Source organism: Erigeron canadensis, chromosome 5 (assembly GCF_010389155.1).
Source record: "Erigeron canadensis isolate Cc75 chromosome 5, C_canadensis_v1, whole genome shotgun sequence".
Lineage (NCBI taxonomy): Eukaryota > Viridiplantae > Streptophyta > Magnoliopsida > Asterales > Asteraceae > Erigeron > Erigeron canadensis.
The window spans coordinates 38,237,421-38,249,612 of NC_057765.1; the positions used below are offsets into that span (position 1 = coordinate 38,237,421).

Below are 12,192 nucleotides of genomic sequence, written 5' to 3' on the forward strand. Positions count from 1 at the left end.
TCAGTTCCTCTTGTTGCCATTAATTATGGCATATACTCCAGTTATTATTAGTTAAAGGGATAACACTAATTATTGATTGGCAGTGAATTATATTTTTTTTCTCACTAATTCCCATAGATTTCGGGTATTACATTTACACATGATGCAATACTTTAATTAACAAATCCTCTAAAGTAGTAAAAAACTAAAAATCAAGGAATCAAGTCTTAAACTTATTCACTTTTTTTTATTTTTTTCCTTCCTTTTTTTTCATCTTTTCTTTTCTTCTTTTCCTATCCCCACGTCCACATAAAAAAAAAATAAAGGTCCCCCACCCCACCCTACTCTCCCAAGGGTCTTTCAAGTGTCATTTTCATTCATATACTTCATATCATATATACATCCATATATCCTTCCCTTCATACTCTCTCTAGCTTTAATTCAATTCAATTCATCTTTCCCCCATTAAACACAACCCATCTCAACACATCTATCTATCTATCTTGATTTATTTATCATCATGACTTCTAAAGAGTGAAATCAAGAACAAAAAAAAAGTTATATATATATATATACAAACAAAGTTATAATTATTAGTGGAAAAAAAAAAGAATGGAGTTATTCCCAGCACAACAACCAGACCTATCTCTTAGAATTAGCCTACCAACAAACACCCAACCCGCCACCGCTTCTTCGGATCATGATTCGGATTTGGGTCATTTTTGGAAGAAAGCTGCCTCAACTAGATCCGAAGAAGAAGCTTCTTATGCACCATGGCTAACCCGTCCTTATAATGATTCGGAGCTGACCCGCACCGGCCAGAAGGAACACTACTACTACCATCATCATCATCATCAAGCCATAAGAGGAGTTCCTGTTTATTACCAAAATACCCACCCTTCTAGTAATTTCCATATAATATCTACTCATCCTTCTTTAGATCATGATTATTATTCTTGCCCTAATTATATTGCTGCTCCTTCTAGTACTAGTTGTGCTTCTTCTTTAACTTATACTAGCAACAATAATAGTAATAGCTGTAGTAGTGGTATTCACAACAACAATAATATTGCGCGGGCAAGATTTATGGCGGCGAGATTAGCTACTACAAAGCGCGGCGTTAGAGCTCCCAGGATGCGATGGACGACAACTCTTCATGCTCGCTTTGTTCATGCCGTTGAGCTCCTCGGAGGCCATGAAAGTATGTCCTATATAGCTACCTACCTAGATTGACTTCTCTCTCTCTCTCACTCTTCATTTTATTTTATTATATGTATATATATTATATATAGTGTCCCTTGATTGATTGATTGTCACTCTTTTTAATTTTGAAGTTTTTTATTTTTGTGCCTTTCTTTGAATATATAATTAATAATTAATTAACTGGTTTCTGATTAAATTGATGAACTCTATATATCGACCAGGAGCAACGCCAAAGTCAGTTCTTGAGCTAATGGATGTCAAGGACCTTACATTGGCACATGTCAAATCTCACTTACAGGTAACTTGATGATTTCATAACCCTAATTAAGCTAGCTAGCTTCCTCAAAAGCATTTCTAAATTAATTCATCATGAGCTTTAATTTTAATTCGAATCTATATATACTGTACCTCATTTTACTTGTACTATATATTTTGTTGATTGCTCGCTCGATCATATATACATTCACTTAATTTTTAACGGAATCAATTAAGGGCTTTATTTGCCAAATTTATTTTTCCAATTTACATGACTAGCTAGGACTAATTAATTGGTCTTTCAAATCCCCGCCCACTAAATCATGGGTACTACTCCATGAGAAAATTTTCTATGGATCGATTTTCTAATCCGTGGGTATATATTTTGATTATCTTGTACACAACCAAAATTGAATTTAATTCGGTTCATCTTAAATATATAATGGTTGATTTTTATGCAAAATTGATGCAAATAATTATACGAGTAGTAATGTACACAGAAATTCTCATAAATGCATGTGTCACGAAGAAAATAAACTTCTCTCTCTTATCTTCATAATTCCCCCTCTTAATTTGTTAATTAGTTGGGTATATTTCAGATAGATAGCATAAATATATCTATTATTACTTCTTTTTTATATCCTTATGGTTTTTTTTAAGAACCAAAATGCCTTGTGTTTGGTATCAATCCAAAGGATCTTTGATATACTTTATAGTTTTTCAAGATTCATTGTCTACTTAAATATTTGAAGTATTTAATTTAATAAATAAACATATATGTATATATATATAGTACATAAAGGAACAAACCTTCAATCAGAAGTTTGTAAACTTATGCAGGCAAAGACCTCTTTTGATTTATTATGCTTACTTTTGACTTTTTAGATAGTGAACTCAACTTTTTTAATTATCACAAAAAAAACAAGTATATATATATATATATATCAAAATACTAGTACTATATATAATAATAAGTTCAAAAACATATACTAGAGTATTATATACATATTTCCATGCAGAGGCCTATCTGTAATTTTTGTCACTTATACATATTCTTGTTCTTCTTCTCTTCCTGCTACTACATCAGATGCTTCTGAGTTGCCACAGGTTTCAAAGTCAGCTTTATTTGCTTTTTAGTACACATTTTTTGTATTAATATAAATAAAATTGCATATATATATATATAGACTCATATATATATATGCACAACAAGACAAATTAAGGCTAATGAAATGAAAACAGCTTACCTCCCCAATATCCCGCGTAAAGATTGGGTCATGTTGTTGTTGTTGAAATGAAAACAAAGATATGGAGGTCACAAGCCAAGATATATATAAAGCTAGTTTTTACGCACAATCCGGTGTGTAATTGTGTGTGTGTTTAATTAATTTCTTAATTAGGTTTGAATTGAATAAAGAAAAAAAATGTATATGTATAATAATAATAATAATTGTCTACTTTTCAGAAGGATACTTGAGATATGGGAAAGTACAAAAAAGGCCATCATTTGTCAATGATAGTGTGTGTCTAGGATCATATCACATGTGGTTTGTTTGTTTTTTTTTTTAAACTACATATATATATGTATATAAATTTTAACCGTGGTTAAGTTATATATTGGTTGAATGTACAGTAGTCTTTCACTCAAACAGACATGCAGCCTACAAGAGATTCGTTTTTTAATTGTATGCTTTCTTTATGCATGGTCACATATATATATACATGTACATATAGTCTGCTGTAGCATTTATTCACATCTGTACGTTCTTAACCTTTTGGTGATACATCAAACGCATTCACTCATGTGTCACGTACTACTTACTTAACAATTAATATATATGGTAAAAAAACAATTTAACTACTTGCATCTTTCTTTTCTTTGTTTTATAATCTAAGTACAAATTAAGTAAGTAGAATATATATTGAGTATGTGTGAATTAAGCATATTTACAATTAGAAAATTATATGATGGACTAACTATATGACATATGAATTTGAATATGTAATTACCTTCAATTACATCTTTAACGTAGTAATATTTTGTTTCTTCTTGCAGATGTATCGAACTGTAAAGACGACTGATCACAAAGCACTAGTTTCTTCAGGTTAATAATATGATAGCCACCCACCCTTAAATGTTTGTTTTTCGATTATATACCTGCTAATTGATGAATTGTTTGATATACTTAATTAATTTATCAACTTAATGAATTTGGTTTTTGGTATATATTAATAATTAGGACAATCGGAAGTTTTTGAGAATGGGTCATCAGCGGATAATTCTGACGATATTATGTTTCACGCAACGGGGTTATCATCTGAAAATGGAAGACAGTCTAGTGTTCATCAAGATAAAGATTTTCAGCATTGTTTTCTGGAGCAATTCGTCAAGGTAAAAAATTACTTATTGGTATAGTATAGTATATATAGTAGCTAACTTTGAACCTATTTAATTTGATCATATCATACATCATGTACAATTGTATGTTACAAATTTATTTGGGAAGAATGCATGGTCAAGTCGTGAAATAAAAGTTTTGGCCACTCTTATGTGCCTCGCTTTTTGAGGCTTCCAATAAACCGACCTCACTTTCAAGTGGCTTGAAAAGGGGCTTTAAAGTGAAACAATAAAAGTCCATTTACTCTTGTCATTACATGTCAAAAAAACAAGAAAGTAAAAAAAAAAATCCTACCCATCTCTTTCCTTTTGATTTTGTGGTTTTCAATCAACTAAGACCGTTCAAGATGGGACCCATTGTGTATATATTACTTCTAAACTTGGTTTCAAAAGCTAGCTATATACTCTTTGAAACTTCCTTGTACCTTTTGTCTATGCATTTGTGTTTCTTGTAATTGTTCTTGCTTTCCCAATCCCTCATATTGTATGGGTAATGATGTGTGGATTTCTCATATCACATGGGTTGATATGATTTTGGCTTTTTTATCTCATACAAAATGGTAAAGTAAGAAGCCGTATATATAGCTGTAAACTAGCCATTGAAACATGCAAGGCTATATAGCTTTCTTTATATGGATTTGCTTTTTCAATTCTCTTCTTTTCTAGCTTATGGGTATGTATGGGCATTGCACTGATTAGAATTATTCTCTCTTTGTGAATCTTTTGGCCATGGATTTTGTAGCAGGGAAGTTTTTTTGGATGACAAACATGGAGATCTGAAAGCAAACATACCGTATAATTATGAGGTAGATATATAACGCTATTTTTGTGTCAACTAAAATATTGAAATAGTTTCTCTTTTTCTCGGTACAACACTTCATATACTGTGTGATATGTTATGAGATTATTGTTGTACTCATCATCATCATCATAACTTCCAACTAAAAGAGAATATAAGAATAAGAATCTACGGAGTATAAAAGATATACATTGAAACTTCTAGTTGTGCAAGCTACCTAATAAAATGATATATATGTAAATTTGACACAAGAGACTATCTAAATTATACATATTTAAAGGGAAGCAATTCTTGCATTAATTTATTAATCTTTGCATAGGAGATGAAATACATTTATCATATAAAGTGGAAAAATATTACTTACAAAAAGACATAGATATTTGAAATAGTTAGATTATATATATACCTAAGTGGCAATTGTCTTCTAGCAAGTTATAAAGGCACCAACACAAATCAAGGTAAGACAATAAAGAAACACCCACCAAATCTAGGTTACATACCTAAGCCAGATATTTGAAATTATAAAATAGCATCTGCTAGCTAAAGTAGTATGCAATAACTTAATTGTATGCTAGCTAGCTTGATACATTGAGATTAATTAATATTACCATGTTTATTATCAAATTAACCATGCCACATTGGAAACTGGTTATGGCACTCCTTGCAAGTGAGATACTCAATTACATTCAATAATATAGAACAACCAAACCAATATATAGTCACCAGTCAAAGAATATTAGTGTATGTTTCACAAATTTATTAACCATGGTTTTAGATATATATGAAGTAATGTTTATAATTAACTGTTTTTCTTATTATTGAAGGAAATGAATTCAAATGGTATCAGGAATGAAAGATCTTCAGAAGTGACCTCATCAAGCCCTTCAGTAACCAGTCTCATGAAGAAGCCCAATCTAGAGTTCACTTTGGGAAGAGCTCATTAAAGTGTGTGTATAATACATATATATATTTTGTGGTACTCATTTTGATATGATTGAGTTATTTAATGAATGGGAGGTGGTGATAAAGAAATTGGAAAAATCAGGACAGAAAAGTGAAGAGAATGGGCAAAAGGGAGCAAAAGAATGATAACAAGACAAGAATTGGTACATAAAGCATCAAAACGTGGGTAGATTTTTGAAAAGCACATCTTTTGGTATCAAAAATTTGCCAGACCCCCAAATATATTCATTTTAACATCAAAGGCCTTGATTAATAATACGGGTAGATGATGTTCATGTTAATCAAGCTAGATACCTGGTAGACGAGTCGATCTTTTGTGTCTTGTATGTAACCTAATTAATTAGGATATTTTGTGACTCAAACTCTTTATGTGATCACCCATAAGATGTTTACCCATGCTGTGATCTTTTATGAGAACACTAGGCCATCCAGGTGATGGTTATATATAATAGATCGTTTTTATATCTACAAAACCCATATCTTGTATTTAACGAGATTAATGATTTTTATATATGAAAGAAAAATGGTCCAAAGAATTTGGATTATTTAAGAGAATATAGATTATTTTGTTAAAAAAAAAGGGAAAAAGGAGATGATTTATGAAATCAACTATTGAGATAATCCTGTTGACTTATTTTGTGTGAATAAGGTAAAAGTTATATTGAGAACTTTTTTTATTAATTGAATGTAAAGGTATTGTTCTACTTTGTAATTAACAATTAAATTAAAATTAATTAGATTATTAAGAAAATAAATCCTATCTTTTCTCCATCAATTTATGCTAGTTGTTACAAAAAATTTTATCACACTCTTTTCTCTGTGTGTCCATGATCATTATTATCATCTCATTCATCTATTATTTATCATTCTATTGTTTGAGTTTTATTAGAAACAAATTTAATACATTCTTCAATCTTGATTACTATTTTTTAAAAATAATATTCCAATTTTTATATCTTGGACTTATTAACTTTTTATGTTAATAGCTTGATATAGCATTACTTCCACAGTGTGATGTTTGACCCGTCACAATGATCGGTAATATAAGTTGAATACGGAGTAATAGCCTAATTTAGTTCTAGAAATATCTTCTCATATATTTCTAGTAGATGTTGTAAATGAGTTATATATGCTTTTGATACAAATTGTTCATCTATTCATATATTTACCTAGCAATGTACGTAAATAGTGTTATGAGCATTGATGTGACCAACTGATATAGATCGCCCACATCATTATTGGCCTTTTTCGTATGAATTTTGAGTCAATTTTGTATGCATTTGGCTCGTTTATTATGTTTGTTAGTGCTTTCAGGTTCTTAGCAGGTTGCGTGTTCATTTGGTGCATTTTCTAACGATTTTAGGCCAAGACGTTGATCCGAGTGTTCGAGAGCTGTTAATAATGTAGGATCGAAGGTTTCAGCAATTATCCGTTGCGCCTCAGTGGGAAGGATTGTGCCCCACTGCGCCGCAGTCACATGGTGGTATGGCAAGATGTTCAGAGATAATCCATTGCGCCGCAGTGGGAAGGATTGTGCCCCACTGCGCCGCAGTCACCAGAAGAACAAAACCAAAAGCAGTGATTTTTCATTGCGATGCATTGAAGGCTGCACAAGCCTACTGCGCCCCATTCAAGGGACGGGCAAAGAAAGAAGCTCACTGCGCCGCAGTGAGGGTGTGCATGGCTCACTGCGCTGCGCCGCAGTGAGGGCACGGGGACTGAGTCTTTCCAGCTTTTTTTGCATCAGATTTTTGGAGGGTATAAATAGACAATAATAAATTATTTTTTAGACATCAAGCTTTCTTTCTATGAGCTATTCTACACGAATTCTATCAAGGATCATCTCAGATTTCATCATTGGATTCATTGAAGATTCAAGAACACCCATCTAGGTCGTATCTAATTTTCTATCTTGCAAATTTTATTCAAAAATCACCGGTACAATATGTTCTATTTCTATTTCGTTATTTATTTTCAATTTAGCATGAGCGGCTAGACTTCTAATCATCCACTTTGATGAAACTTGACGAATGATTTGATTGCAATATTTTAATTCAAGAGTTGATTCAATTATCGTTTTGTCGTGATCTTTATCAATTAATTCCTTTTGATGTATTCTTTTGATGTTAATGGTTTATGTGTTCATCGTTAATGGTATTAGGTGAATATGTTTATCGTTTCAATTCGAGTGTCTATGGTCGGTTGTCACCGATTCATCGTATGACGGTGAATGTCAAATCTTTATTAGGAATTAATCGGTAAAAGTGTTTAAACGGTTGGTGGTACTACGTTTTCATTCACATAGGCATAATTGGTAATTGGATAATCAAGAAAACTAATTGTTGGGGAAATTTTCTAGGCATTCGTGGTACCGGCTTGGGTAGTTAAACTAGCAATTTAGGTATTTGGGTGATTTGCGAGCGGTTGGTGGTACCACGCGAGCATTTAATCCTTTCACGATTATCTTGTCAACTCTAAAGAATTTTTCTTAAACGTGTGCAATCATAGCTAAAGTCAAGTGGATTCGAAGTGGATGATCCTTATTTATATTATCTGAAATTCCTTTACTTTTAATCGTCTTGTCTTCTAAATTTCTTTAATTTCAAATTGTCAAAGTTGATTAGCAATTCGGCTACGGTTCCACCCTTTTTTTAAAACTACTTTAGCAAACAATTACTTCAAAACCAATCCCTGCGAAAGACCTCGGATTTACCTTTTAGCCATACTACATACAAACGAGTTCACTGTCCGAGAGTGTGTGGTAGTCAGTTTTAAGATATTTCGTGTTTTTAATTTTAAACTCGATTTCACACATCAAGCATATGTACGTAGAAATTACAAAAATGAATATTTCATGAGATTAGTTGGTGATTACATGTGGACAATCATATGAACACATGTATTCAACTATTTTATAACAATTTTATAGATAATTGCTTCATAAGCTTAGTTGGTGATCACATATGCACGGATAATTATATGAGCACATATATACAAATATTTTATAAATAATACTTTATGGGATTTTTTAGTCCAAATATATTAGCAATTCAGTGTGTTTAAACATATTGTTTCTCCTAATGTCGATGCATTGATCTATAAATGTATGAATAGTACTATGAGCATATGTAGGTACCAACTATATAAATGAATGTTTCATGAGATTAGTTGGTGATCACATGTAGACAATCATATAAAAACATGTATGCAACTATTTTATAGCAATTTTATAGATATATATTTCATAAGTTTAGTTGGTGATCACATGTGCATGGACAATCATATGAGCATATGTATGAAAATATTATGTGAATAATGTTTTATGGGATATTTTGGTGCATATATTATCAACTACGTGTGTCTAAACATATTGTTCACCTAATGTCTATGTACTGTACCAAATATATAAATGAATGTTTTATGAGAATAGTTGGTGATCATATGTAAACAAATATGTATGTAAGTAATTTATAAAAAATATTTTATGAGATTTTTTGATGCATATATATTAACAATTACATGTGTGAACATATTGTCTCTTTTAATGTCACTGCATTAATTAAACTATATTATTTCTCAAATCTAAACAACTAAACAAATTCCGAAAAGTGGGTAATAAAATAAAATGAACACTAAAATTTAAAAGTGAAATGCTAAATACAGCCCTATTTAACATGCATAAAACAACTTGTATCTTTCATATTAAAAGCACACACTCTAATTTTCATAGTAAATATACAAATAATTTATACACCTTAAACACAGCCTAAAGGTTGTATTTAGCAAACCCCAATTTAAAAATCCTTGTACCCTTGAAGATCCGTTATAATGGATACAAAGTCAAAATCAATTCTTGTTTTGCCCTTTTAGCAACAAAGCACACATTTTCTTTCATTAAATTGTTAATTTAATTACAAAGATGTCATTAGAATTATTAACCTTTGATTATTTTCATCTAATGATTACAATTGATTGAAAAGGTTCTTAAAAGTTTCTTTTTTTTTTTAAGGTTCTCGAAATAACCTTTTCCGTGTGAATAGTGTATATATAAACTTTTTTTTTTCTGTTTAACTTTGAATCAACTGTCATTAAGTTTTTGGGCCTGTAGCAGATCCAACACTGGCCTATCATAAGCCTATTACTATTTTACTGCTTTCATTTGCTCAGAATATATGCGATGATCGATGAAGTTAACGATAATTTAAGGACAAATGAACATTTACATAAGGTATAATTGCATCATAGTTATTACATTACCATAATTTTTGAAGTGTTAAACGTAACAACCCAATTAGCTGTGATAAATTGTACATTTACCTTCAATTATTTAGAATTTTTTGTTTTTCATAAACTTTAGAAAAACATCAAATTAAACAATTAAAAGTATTATTTTATGAATACGATGGTTGGATGGAAATGGTGGTTGCATACAGGTTTCGCCCTTTAAGGTATTAATAAAGGGGAGATCAATAGTGGAGGTGATCATCTGTGATGGTGATCTATAGTACGACTATGTTCTTAGCCATACATCTTAGTAACTAAGTTGCATGTTATGAATTACTGAAAACATCTTAGTTACTAATGACATGCTCGCATGCATCTTAGTTATTAAGGTGTGTTAATTTGTGTATTAGCGCCTATGACTACACTTCATCTTTTATGACACATATACAGGTTTACACGTCACTCCATATATAAAACTAAAACAGTATTGGATAAATTTTGAAATGACGCGCATCTTGGAGCGCCATGTGAGGAAACGAGAAACTGGGTTTCCATAACAAATGATGCAATACAATTCAATTTTGTTTTCTTTTTAGTTTTTAAGACATATGTAATTTGTTACGTGTAGGCTTATAGCATTGGGACTTTAAAGGAATGGCAACCTGGGCTTATTTTAGTTTCAGAATATGATTCTCCAAAGTATGGGCCTGGGCTGGGATCTAATTTATTTATTACATTACATTTACATGGTATGTTTTATTAGTACGTAAAAGTATAATTGGTCACTGATTAAATCAGTTACGAGTATTATTTAAATGTATCAATTATTATGTTCAATGTAAACTACCTGTAAGGCTGTAACAGATTCATTTATTTATATGTGGTACACTATTTAACCCAAAAACTTATTCTTCAAGTTTATATGTTCATTATATCAAGATCTAACTCGATATATACACCTCATAGCAAAACTCTTCTCTCTATGGTTACTGCCACGGTGCCACCATCAACACCATTTTATCATCTTGATTGTTACATTTTATTGTTGTTGATCCAAGATGAAATGTTTCTCACAATATGTACGATTTTAAATACATCAATTTGTTTGTTAAATGAATTACAATACCAATTACCAATTCACAAATCACAAACACCTTGCCCAAGAGATAAGTCAAATAGTAAGTGGCTGTTTATATTTTAATTTTCCTCTTCCCTAAGTCTTTTTAAACAACATTTTATATTTTCGATTCAAGATACTCCTAACTTGACTACTAACCTTGTTTATATACACCTCATAAGAGTCGGTAAAACCATCCATTTTGGACTCGGGTAATCTGAATGTAGAAGCTATGTAGTCAAGTTGCTTTAAATTGTAAGTGTTACATCTCAATTTTTTATGCAACATATGTAGTTTGTTACAAAACTTTACTATACAATTGCAAAGGCATCACAGTACCTCTTATAAATAGAAACTTATGTTATTTGACCACCCGAAATACCATATCAGTTAAGAGGATTGAGATTCAAGTGTTATTGGAAACAAATTGGAGATGACATATCTAAACTTTAATTAAGAGAAACGAGAGTAAGTACCCGCGCGTTGCGGCGGTCTGATGGTGGGATGATAGGTCATAAAGTGTGATAGCCAAAGGCCTTAACCGTACGGATTCCGCCATCGGATTTAAAAATTCGTCAAAAGTATATCGAATGACATCTCTAATGAAAGAGCATGAAATTTTAAGAACACCCATATAATTTTTATAATTTATCGATGTACGGTTTGTGAGATAAAAGACTTTGAATGAATTGGATGAGTAAATGATTTATGGAGGAGAGAGAAAAAAAAGATGATTGGTTGAGATTTGAGGAGAGACAAATGGTATTTGGTAATATAGAATTGATAGAAGGGTCATTTTGATAAAGTAAATGTTAGAAACTTAAAATTTTAGACAGTGAGAATCTGCTTTATAATATAGTATAGATAAAACAATAAGGTGTAGTTACAGGTTTCATTCATAGAAAAGAGGTTTTAGGTTCTAAATGAAAAACATAAAATTTCAGATATATCGCTTATATGTTCTACCTTCTCAATGAAATTAATAAACGGAGTCGTTTACATAATATCATACAACTAAGCCAGCTCCAAGGTGAAATGGTGGATAAGGTTAACTCTTGTTAGGTACAATCTTGATTCTTGAGTGACTATGTAAAGGTTTCAAAACAATCACCGGATAGCTGTTTGGGCTACGTGCCTGCGCATGTCCAACTGTCCAAGTAAAAATTAAAAAAAAACTTGTCTAAAATCAATAGGAAAAACATGATTTATTTATTCATTTATACAACTAAAGCATAGGCTCCTTGATGTATTAAT

General features: G+C 31.2%; 1 pseudogene; it reads left to right on the forward strand.

Moving 5' to 3' along the window:
• Nucleotides 1–429: 429 nt before the first annotated feature.
• On the forward strand, nt 430–5,993 carry LOC122600657 (annotated as a pseudogene).
• Nucleotides 5,994–12,192: the final 6,199 nt, after the last annotated feature.